Here is an 11,486-nt window from a genome sequence, read left to right on the forward strand (position 1 = left end):
TCCGGAAGACTGGAAAACGATCATTCAGACGAAACCCCTTCCCCGGAACATGACGCCGGGCAAGGACGACGAGAGGCGCACCGCGCGAGCTAAAGCACTAGCCCGGAAGCTGGAAGAGAACCCCAGGGTCCTCTACGCGGACGCCTCGCTCCGGAAACACAGTGACCGTGCAGCGGTGGTGGTTACATCAAAAGACAGGCTGATCGTCAGCGCGTCCCTGAAGACAACAGATCCCGCAGTAGCCGAAGAAGCGGCCGTAGCCCTCGCACTCGCACAGCCGAGCGTGAACACCGTAGTCACAGACTCAAAGACTGCCTACAGAAGCTTCCGCAGGGGGGTAATCTCCTCCGCGGCCCGATCCATTCTAGACAAGCACAAGCCTCCGGGAAGAGCCATAGAGCTCGTGTGGGTCCCGGCTCACTCGCAGGTAGCAGGCAACACCATCGCCGACTACCATGCCCGAGAAATGTCAATCCGGGCCGAGCACGAGCCGGCAGAGCTACCGCACCCGGTTACCAGCTTTCGGGACATTACCCGGATGTACCGAGAGGAAAGGTGCAGACTGCCAGAACCGCACCCCAAACTAACTAGGCAACAACAGACGATCCTGCGTCGAGCGCAGGCGGGATCGCTTGCGCATCCCGTACTGATGAACCGCATGTACCCTGCGGAACACGATATGTTCTGTCCTTTTTGCAGAAGAGAAAAGGGCACCCTGCCGCACGTCTTGGCAGAGTGCACAGAACTCAAGACCCCCCCTCCTCCCCTTCCCACCAACGCCCCCAATCCCCAACCCCTTGAGCGATGGGAGACCTTGTTATCCAGCCCCGCCCTACCGATTCAGCTCGCACTGACGGACAGGGGCCAGGAGCTGCTGGAAACATATGGGTCCCGTAACTAGGGAACCACCCCGTCTGGTGCCTGCGTGCACCACCGATTTATTTCGGGCCCAGCAAATGTTGCTTCATCATCATCATCCGCTGTCTTTCACCGCAACTTGCGTAATCTGATTGCATGTATGCGCGACGCGAATAGTGTAGAACTTTGTGGAAGACACGTGGGTCCCAGCGGTTAACCTGGAACATTCGACGACTGATCTATAAAAGCCGACGCGCTTGACCCGCTGATCAGATTTTCGATGATCGCCGAGCGTGTTCGCCACTATCGTTGTGCTATAAGTGTAGCCTGTTTTGAGGTCACAGGTTCGCCCAATAAAAGTTATCTTTGTCGTTCACAGTATTGCTATTGTGTTATTCAACGTCACCACCACGTGACAATATTTACAAGGCAATACGGCGCACTTGGCCAAGAGGCAACAGCCCGCACTAGCCTCTAATCGTTGTAGTCTTCACCCTGCTCGCCTCTTTGTCATCGCAAATACTGTTCCGTAGCAATATTTGTTATTTGTTCAGCGTTCAAATGTGAACTGGCTATTTTGCCCACCATGCTCTCTTTCGCAACTACAAATGCCTTTTTAATAGTGATGCGTTTGTGGTCTCTCCTTATGCTGCTACACCCTTCCTCATCAATGAGCATTTGTCTCAACTCATCATGAATTCCTTCTGTCACCAGAGAATTATCAATGGTTGATTGCCGGTTTCCCACTTCCCGTGTGATCTGCCCTTCACATTTAGGCCCTTTAATAACGATGGTGAGGTTATGTTCCTCACAAAGTCTAGCAATGACTTCCCGCTCTTGTCGGTATAGCCCTTTAAATCCTGTATGCGGGCATTCATGCCACCTAATAGGATAATTTCAGCACCATTCCCGAAACTCTTCATGTCAGCGCGTATGCATTCCACTAACTGTTTATTCTTATCTGTGCAATTATTTCCCGTCCACAAACACGTAACGCCCAGCCAAGTTTTTTCTTCCACTCATTGTACCTGATTACCAAAGATGCCCTTGACATTTTGTATTTACTCTTTTCCATTTGGTTCCCTGATGGATGAGTATTCCGACTCCTTCTCCCTTTATTTCACACTTAGTTCTGTTGCACCCTTCCTAAACATAATTCTCAATCACAGGCGGATCTTCCGAGCCTCTAAGGTGGGTTTCTGTAACCGCATGCACCCATATTTGTTCCCCATTTGGCTGCTCCTCAATCTCTGCCCACTTTTTCTTCCCTCCACCGACCTGGATGTTTCTGTAGCCTACTGCATGGCGGGCTCTCTTCCTAGCTTTCCTTCTTTTTCTGGTATTGACCGCGATGCTACACTGAGGTTCCCTTAGGGTACATTCTTCATTGCTGCCTACTGTGGCCTACTGAGCAACCGTGGGTCCCAGTAACAGCGCGACCAGCATGTCGCCAGTCCACTTCTCGTGCAAGTCTGTAATTGAAGTGGATCCCTTCTCGTTGAAAACCACCACACCTTCTCACTTCCCTGTTTACAACGATAACCCCAAAGCCTTTCTCTCGGCTTATTTTCCATATCGCGTCATTAGCAGCCGCTATGGCTCTTTGTATGTGACTGTCACGTACAGGCACCACCGGCACCGTGTACACCGCGATCTGCACCTGAGGGGACAACTCGCGCAAGTCGTCCACCCCCTTCGCCAAGCGCTGGGCTACTCCTGTCTCTTTCCTATTTAGGACGTCATTAAGCCCAGCTGCTAATATGAGAAGTTTGCGCACGTGGGCATTTTACGCGACCTTTTCTTTTGCTCGTTCCATGACAGAACCCAGCGTCCGCCCCGGAAATGTCCCTGCCGCCACACTTTTATCGCTTTTCACCCTCTCCACAATTGCTTTTGAACACCTAACCAGGTTTGAGTCGCCGGCGTTATTCAGCATTTCACTCTCTCCTACCTCGGCGTGCTTCCCTTTGTCCTTTTCCGCGTGTTTCGGTCTGCACAAGGTGCATTGACCAATGCGCTCCTGCTTTTTCCGCGTGGTGGCCTCAAGGTAGGTGCCGCTCTTCCCAGCTAAGCCCTCAACACTTTGCCCACATTCCCCGCAGTTTGCTGGCAATCCCTCTCAAGTCATGTTGGGGGGTCTGCGTTTCATTGTCACGGCCGTTCTCGTTCACAATGGTGGCCCTGTTTAGCTGTTCCTCAGTTGCTTCAAGTCTTTATTCCGCTACCTTCCGTGCATTACGCTCCCTATTAACTCATTTTTGAGCTCTTCAACCTGATTGACAAGCTCTTCCTAGAAAGCTTCCATTTTATCCAGCCTAACATCGACATCACACTGTGTGCTGATTCATGCGGTTCCCTCTCCAATCTCACCCGTCCCTTCATCTGCCTTAAGGAATCCACAGCGCACTCTCTACTTTCCCAGCTTTCTTTCCATGTATTGCACGGCTTTTTGTAATGCAAAGACTATATTACTATAATAATGCATACCATGGCCCTTCTGGCAAAAATCGCTACGCAGAGGGTCTAAATCCTTAAAATGTCGCTAAGTAATTCTTACTAATGTCTTAAAAGCAATCAATGCCGCGGACACTTAAAGGAAAGCTGAAAGGTGTTCCAGAAAAAAATGAGTGAACATCTGTACATAATGGTTTTCAACCCTCCGAATTCGAATTCGAATATCGTATCTAAATTGAGCGAAAGAAAGCGCAAAGATATTTTATTTCGACGAAAAGTGCAGCAGCGGACACGTCCAGTTCGCGCGTCTCGTTTCCGCCTGTGATTGGTCGGTGCGCCTCGTGACGTCAACTCTAGTAACCGACCGCTGCCGCTACACATGAAGCGCGGTGCCAGGTAGTTTGGTGCTGTTTTTCTGAGACGGCAATGGAAAATTGAGAGAGACTGCGTTGTTCTGAGGAGTTCGGCGTTACTCCCTACATGTATGAGCCGATTGCGAAGAGCCGGCCTCTCGAAAATGCAAACGATGCTGGTGCGAGCAGTGCTTTCGACGCGAAGGAAAGCGAAGTCTTGGGATCTCCTCGTGTTGGAAATGCTCTTTGTAGAGTATGTTTTTTGCAAATCGACCTAGTGATCTCGCTGATCTTTCGCCGATCTAGTGAGCTCGTTTCCGGACAAACAACTGCGGTGTTGTGTTCCTGCATTCCTCCTCGTGGAACGTCAGCGGGGATGCGATCGTCAGCATTTGTGCGCTGTCCAAAGCTGTCGCGTAGCACGCGTAGTGACCTTCATCTGTTGACTACCACTCACGTTGATTACCACTCACGTTGACTACCACGCACGTTGACTATCACTCTACATACACGCAGACGCACCAACAAAGGAATTCAGGGTCGATCGAAGCAGATTACGATGGCACGCATGCAGACACAAGCGCGGTCAGGCACGGTCGCGGACGCTGCGAAGGAACGAAACAGAGTTGACGTCACAACACCGCGCTTTCCGGTCTCCGCTCCGCTCGCTCGCTCAACGGGGGGCGGAGCTACAGCGGAATTTCAACCGACGATTACGTCGCTCCTAATTGAAGAAAAAAAAAACAAATTTTACCTACAAGGTTTATAAGGTTCCCGCATCCGTATATGAGCGTCTTACTGAATTCGACAGACTCTTCAGCTTCCCTTTAAGGCTTGACACGTTTTCGCACGTGTTCGACCACGCGGCCACGCTCTCACTTTCCTACCAACACACACACAGAGTAAAACCACCACTAGCTATTGGTCTTGCCATTTCCAAGCAATTATTTAATGGCTATAAAGACTCAACAGCCCACCCGGTTGTGTGTGCTGAGGCAACTGGCGTGAAAGGGCGCCGTGACTATCCTGCCAAACCAAATGTACACGAAACACACCCGCGCACACAAAAAAATAACGAAAAAAAACATGAAAAAGAAAAAAACCACCCAATTATTATTTAAAGACTACAGACAATCAGCAAATCAAAAACAGAAGCAAGCTCAAAGCATGCACGAAAACTTATGATATTGTCGCCATGGAACCATCAAAAGCACGTCCATCCGCCACGCAATCTCGCCTGACTATTCCGACCCCCAATTCACAGGAAAAAATTTCGGAGTACTACAAAGGTCGGGATTGAACTGGCAACACTGAGGGCCACCGCCATATACCTTCCAAGCCGACTGCGACGAGGGAAGGCCGCCGTGTTGGAAGAGCTTGATATTCGGTGACACATCGGGTTGAGTGTTTACTGAAGTACAAATACTTTGTCACCGCGAATAATGGTTGCTAAGAATAAAAAGAAAATGTTATTTTGCGCGAAGTAATGCAGCCGGTGGTTGTTTTGCATGCCGATCGTGTTTATTGCTGGATCTGTGCTACGATTGTGGGCAGCAGCTTAGAGTTGCTGTCGGGAGCTAATGCACGCATTTTCTCCCCTTCCGCGGAGTGAGCTGCGAAGAAAACATTTCGTCACTTCGCGCCGCAATGAGGCAAGCTTGTGCTTTTAGGCATGAACATCGTGGACCGCCGTCGGCTTCTATTCAATGTTTCCAAGCAGGACGACACTAACACCTGACAGTGTCACAGGCACGTACGTTCATTGTATAATTTCACAAGCTAAATCGGATACATTTACTTAGTTTGTAAACGGATACCGCGTGTTCTCGACTCTGCCGGGCGACATGTCCGCCGTATACGCACGACACACTGCGACTGCCGTGTGCGCACCGGTGTTTGGGCGTGATCGTAAGACGATCTGTGCACAGCAGGCGTAACAACCAACTTCGATGACCATTTTGCGCACTAAATCTTGTGGAAGGTCAATATTGTCACGTGGTCGTGACGTCAAAGAACACAGTAGAAATACTGTGAAAGGCAAAACTAGCTTTTATTGGGCGAACCTGTGCCCACAAAACAGGCTACCCTCAAAGCGCAACGAGAGCGGCGAACACAGTCGGCGATTGTCGTAAATCTGACCAGCGGGTCAAGCGCGTCGGCTTTTATAGATCAGTCGTGGAATGTTCCAGATTAACCGATGGGACCCGCGCGCCTTCCACAAAGTTCTACACCATTCGCGTCACGGGATGAAATCAGATAGCACAAAGCTCGGCGACAGCAGACAGCCGGGTAGAAGCATCGATAACTTTCCAGAAACGTCGGATACATGCAGGTGCGTCCCTCTCTGTGAGATTACAGCGGCGAAACGTGGTCGCCCGATAAAGATAAGTACACATGTCAATATGAGCCAGTTGCGTCATTACAGCAACGTATATTTACTTCCGTACACTGATAATGAGCAAGAGTTTGCTACACTGCGATTTACGAACGCGGCTGTCTAGTGCGTTCACGAGCGGCTACTATTCTGAACTTAATTTTGACTCTTTTCTTAGACTGCCAAGATTTGCTGCCTGTGTAAAAAAAAGCAGGAACGCCCGCTGGTGACGCAGCACATTCTTTTTTCTAAGTTACATAGGCGATGTATAAAATTCTTGTGCTTTTAGAGTGGTTTATGTAACATGCATAGTGACAGAGTGAAACTAAAGCTACTTGGTGTTCTGTTGTTTTGTATTTCTTGTTCTGCATCAAGCACAACGTTATTTGGGTATGCACTGTAGCATTTCAACATGAAACATAATATGTATGCTGACTTCAGTTTATAGCATGTGCTCGGCTTACTAGCTCAAAATTTGAAGCATGTGCTGTGAATATCACCTGGCCATTGGTTTCAAGCACGAAATGCGTATGTATAAATGAGCAAAGGATAAGTGGAAAAAAGGAAGTATCATGGAGCTCGTATTTACCATGTTTTTATTGACAGATCGTCGCGATCTGCAAAAAACAAGTGCCATATATGCGTCGAGTGACTAGAGGCGAGAGCGCGCTCACGTGCGCGGAGAAATGCGAGTAACTGGTGCACGTGAGGACGTGGAATTCTCGCGCGACAAGTGTGCCTTCCGTGCCACGAGCACAGAATAACCGTTTGTGTTAAGCGACAAACGCGCACACGTGTACCCGCGTCAAACGTGCAAGACGTGAACGATCCCTGCAATGAACTCCTATTTTCGTAGCATCGCTAACACCGCATGCACTTCTCTTAAATATCTTGTAAAACAGTGCCGAAAAGCACAAGCAAGGTGTACTTGTACCTGATGAGAGCAGCATTCCGGGCAAGTTGGTAATCCATTGCTTAAATTATATTGCGCGACATAAAAAACGACACGGACGTGAGAATTGCGCTTGGTGTGTCGTCTTCTCTCACGTGCGTGTCGTTTTTTATGTCGCGCAATATCATTTAAGCAATGTACTTATACCTCGCACACGCGGGTGTATTTGCAGGCTTGAAGTTCCCCCGGTCGATTCTGTGTAACTACGCAGAACGACGCGCTCGGTCATTTTTCCCGGTCGGAATCTAGAAAAAAGTTTTTTCAGACTCAGTTCGGTTGCTGCATCCGAAGGCGCAGCAGCCAGGCATGATTTCCCTGTAGTCAAATGCGAACGCGACAATCGTAACACACACACACACACACACACAAAAGAACACGTAGGGAACTTGCGCTGCCTGCGCTCTAACTCAGCCGGCCCGCCCGGCGCTTGGAAGGTATATGGCGCCCCAGAGGTCACATGGTACGGTTGGGCAAAACGAATGCGGTACTCTGAAATTTTTTCCAGTGACTCTATTGCCTCCTAAAGTCCCTTGATAATTTAAAAGTACCGCCACTCTTTGAACTCTGCCGCCGCCGCGCGACCTCCTCGCCTCCTCCTCGCCCCTTGCGTGTCCACCCCCCCCCCCCCCCCGCGGCAACCAGTTTTGCCCCCGTTTTTCTGCACGACGATTGGTCTCCCTGCCGTTGCCCTTGGAAGCGCGCGGATCTTGAGTTTTGCTTGTGTTTTTCTTTTTCGGTCGCGCCATTTTCCTCCTGAGCACGGCTGGCTCGGTGCTTTAGCTCGGTGTAGCGAACGTTGTGCGCACTGTTTCTGGTCTATGTGCTAGCGCTATGCCGGGCTGTTGCGCATATAACTGCAGCAAGAAGCCTGAAGATGGTTATGCCGTTTTTATGATACCACAACGAAAGCGTAACGGCTTGCGTAGGAAACAGTGGCTGCATGGCATTGGCCGAAGCAACTTTGTTCTGAAAAAGAACAGCGTTGTTTGCGAGCTGAGGAGTCTTTCTTATAGCTCGTAGCAAAGCATCCCGTAATGCTTTATCATTCTTCCGGCCTGCTCACCAGCGTTTTTGTTGCGGTTGTCCTCAGTATGCTTAATATTCTGGGGTGGCTCCATCACTTCGCACGTCGCTAACTGTTGTTATTGAGTCGGAAGCGCAGTATTATTGATTCTGCTTTGCGCCCTGAAAAAATTAGTGGCAAGTATTCCCGTAGTATTGTAGGTGATGAGCGCTCACTAGTCAAAATTGACCTTTTTTTAAGTTTTAATGCGACAGCCTTTAGAGCTTTGTGTTTCAAGGTCGCGTTCTAAACTGGAAGTATCACGTGACCCAAGGAAGGCCAGAGGGGACCCAAAGCATGTCCACCCCTGTATGAGAGAATGATTACCCAAGTTAATTAATGAATCATTAGTGCTTGACATAAGGTGGATTAGAGACGATTAAGGTTGATTAGAGTGTATCAAAGAAGATTAAGGTGGATTAGAGTGCATTACGAAGGATTAAGATGCATGAATAAAGATTTAGGTGCGTGGAGGAGAATTAAGGCGGATTATGGTGGATTAAGATGAAGTCTTGATGAAAGGGTAGTAAGACCGATTGGGGTGGATTAGGGTGCATGAACAACAATCCAATCCCTAATCAATCATTACTTTGGTAATCATTATACATCTCTTATACGCGGCTGCACATGCTTTGTTTCCTTCGGTCACGTGATATTTTCTGTAGCTCACAACGGGACCTTGAAACAGAGGTCGAAGGCTTTCGCTTAATAAGCCACAAACAAAGGGATGTGTCACAAGCAATACTAGACCAGACGCACGAAGTAAATCATCTGATCATGTGGCAAATTGTCTGGAATATAGAACTCGCCTCAAAGCTCCCTTTAAATCAGTATACCCCGTTCATACGGCTTTAAGAAAAAACCAACCTCCTCATAAACGTTGCCTCCAGCATTATCGATGCTGTTATTAGCATTTCTCAAAATTTTCAACCCCACTGGGGCGCGCAACTGGCCCAATATAACACGCCTCCATAGAATCCTGCGGCCCGTCCGCGGGAGCCCAGGAGGAATAGCGTGCCGTGCGCAGCCGGCGGGCGAGGAGAATCGAGGAGGAAAGCGCTGTGAGGAGGAGAGTGTCGCTACTTTCAAATTATCAAGGGGCTTTATTGCCTCCTAGTTGTGCGCGCCACCTAGTGGCGGCCCAAGACGCGCCACGAGCTTCCGTTGGAGCACCTGTTCAAATTACACCATGGTGCAAACGTATTAAATCAGGGGGGGGGGGACACTCCCCAGTTCCTGTGGCACAGGAAATTGGCGCCATCTCTGTAATGGGCGACGCAAAAATCTATTTCCCTTGCATGGCCTCGTAGATCGTCGCGCGCACGCGCGCCGATCCAGGTGGCCAAGCCCTTCCCGCCGCTCAACTCCTCCCCCTACGCCCTCTCTCGTAATACCCTCTCAACTCCCTCACCTTCGACCACGGAGGAAGGAAACTAAGGAGAGGCCCTGACGTCACTCTTTGTGAAGCAAAAGTGAAGCCGGAAGTTGGCGTTGCTCGTGGCGATGCTCCGCCTTTTGTGCCACCCTCCTCTCTTGTTTACATCTTTCGCGAAACCACGTGCGCCGCGCTGCGCGTGGTTTCGCGCACGGAGCGCGCTCGCTCGCTCCGCAGCAATACTAAACAATCGCGATGTCTCATTGCGTTTCCGTTGCCGAACCCATGTTAAAAGAAGTTCATAATGAACTTCGCAAATTGGGCCGTGAGGTCGAATCGGCTGCTTTTACCGGCTATTATGAAAATAAACATGCCTTAAATATAAGGCCAACCAACTGAACTCTTCTCATTAACCGCAGGTACCGGCCGCTACCCAGCTCTTGCGTGTTTTTTAAAAAAAGGTCCCCTTTATCGCTGCCTTCTACTTGCTTTTCTCTGCTTGGGCTTCCTGGGGCTCTCATACAGTCTTGCGAGCTAGACGTCTGGCGATGCGAAAAAAGATGTACGCATTCATACTGCACCGCAAGAACGCACTGGAGACACGTACGACACACCAACCCATTTGCGATCCATTTGGAGTTTATGAGCACAAACACATTCTCGCTTGAGGAATCGTCGTGCTTTATTGAACAAACTTCGGGTGGCCGCGCATCACTTCGACAGCGCGCCGGCGAGGAGGCAGAATGTCGTTTCTGACTCCACGTTTAGGTTCATTGACTGCGGCTTGAGGTGCCTTCTTCGCACGGTAAGTGAAGCGTCACGGAACCAAAGTTTTGCGATAGCCGGCGCACAATGCAGAACAGTACGCGCGTGGAACCGGCCCACCTGCGACCATGAAACAGCCGTTTGCTGTGTTCGCAGGTACGCTCTGTGGAGCCTTCCTCACTCTTGCGGCGCATCCGCTGACCTTCCCTGCGCTTCGCGCGCGCACAGATAAGGTACGCCTGCGGTAGGGAGAATTATTTCCTTAATAAGTCAAAGCAGCCGCTTCTTTCCCATCTTCCCGGATGAAGAGTCGACTGGCCGGCGCACGGTGCCGAACATTACGCGCGTGGACCCGGCCTACGTGGGAGCATGGAATAGCTAGCCGTTCGACGTGTTCGCAGGTGTACGTTCTGTGGCGCCTTGTGTATTCTTGCAGCGCATCCGCTAACCTTCACTTCCCTGCGCTTCTCGCACGCACAGATGAGATAAGCTTGTGGTAGGGAGGATTCGTTCCTTAATAAGTCAAAGCAGCCGTCCCGGATGAAGAGTCGACTGGCCATGACTGCATTTTCTGCGTTTCTTTCCCAGCGAACGATGCGCGAAAGGCACCGTTTTTTCAGTTTTCGTTCCGCGCACGAGTTGTGCGGACGCTTGCCTAGGTATCCGTTCATCCAATGCCTAGTTGTTGTGTGCCAGGATGCAAGTCGCGTACGCCGACAAGTGGACCGCCCATATCTTTTCACGTGTAAGTAAATTTCCTTATGTGGTTGGTGTTTTATCGGAGGAAAAACTAGAACTTATTATACACGCATTCACATAGCGATAATAATTCTATAGTTATAGTATAACAGTAAAATATTTTATTCGCACAGTATAAGTTATCATCTAATACATATGCGCGTGATTCTTCATTATCAGGTTTCCCGGTGACACCGTTCGTCGGAAAAAGTGGATAGAGGCAATTTGGCCATCCTCCAGAGTTGATCGAGAGCCTAAGAAGCAAGCCCGCATTTGTTCAACTCACTTTCGGGATGAACATATAGATCGCACGTCGCCAAGTAGAGTCCGTCTGCGGGGACATGCAGTGCCGACGCTCTTGGTGAGAACTGATGCTTCTTATGTGGCATGGCTCTTGCAATACATACACAAATGCATATAAGGAAGGGGGGGGGGCTTTCTTTAAACTGGTAAACAATGCTGATACCTGTATGCGACCAGAATTTTAGTAGAGGATAAATTTTAGAAAGCAAATTTACACACAATCAACCGACTTACCGAAACAAATAATTTTC

Source organism: Dermacentor albipictus, unplaced genomic scaffold (genome assembly GCF_038994185.2).
Source record: "Dermacentor albipictus isolate Rhodes 1998 colony unplaced genomic scaffold, USDA_Dalb.pri_finalv2 scaffold_27, whole genome shotgun sequence".
In the NCBI taxonomy this organism is placed as follows: Eukaryota; Metazoa; Arthropoda; class Arachnida; order Ixodida; family Ixodidae; genus Dermacentor; species Dermacentor albipictus.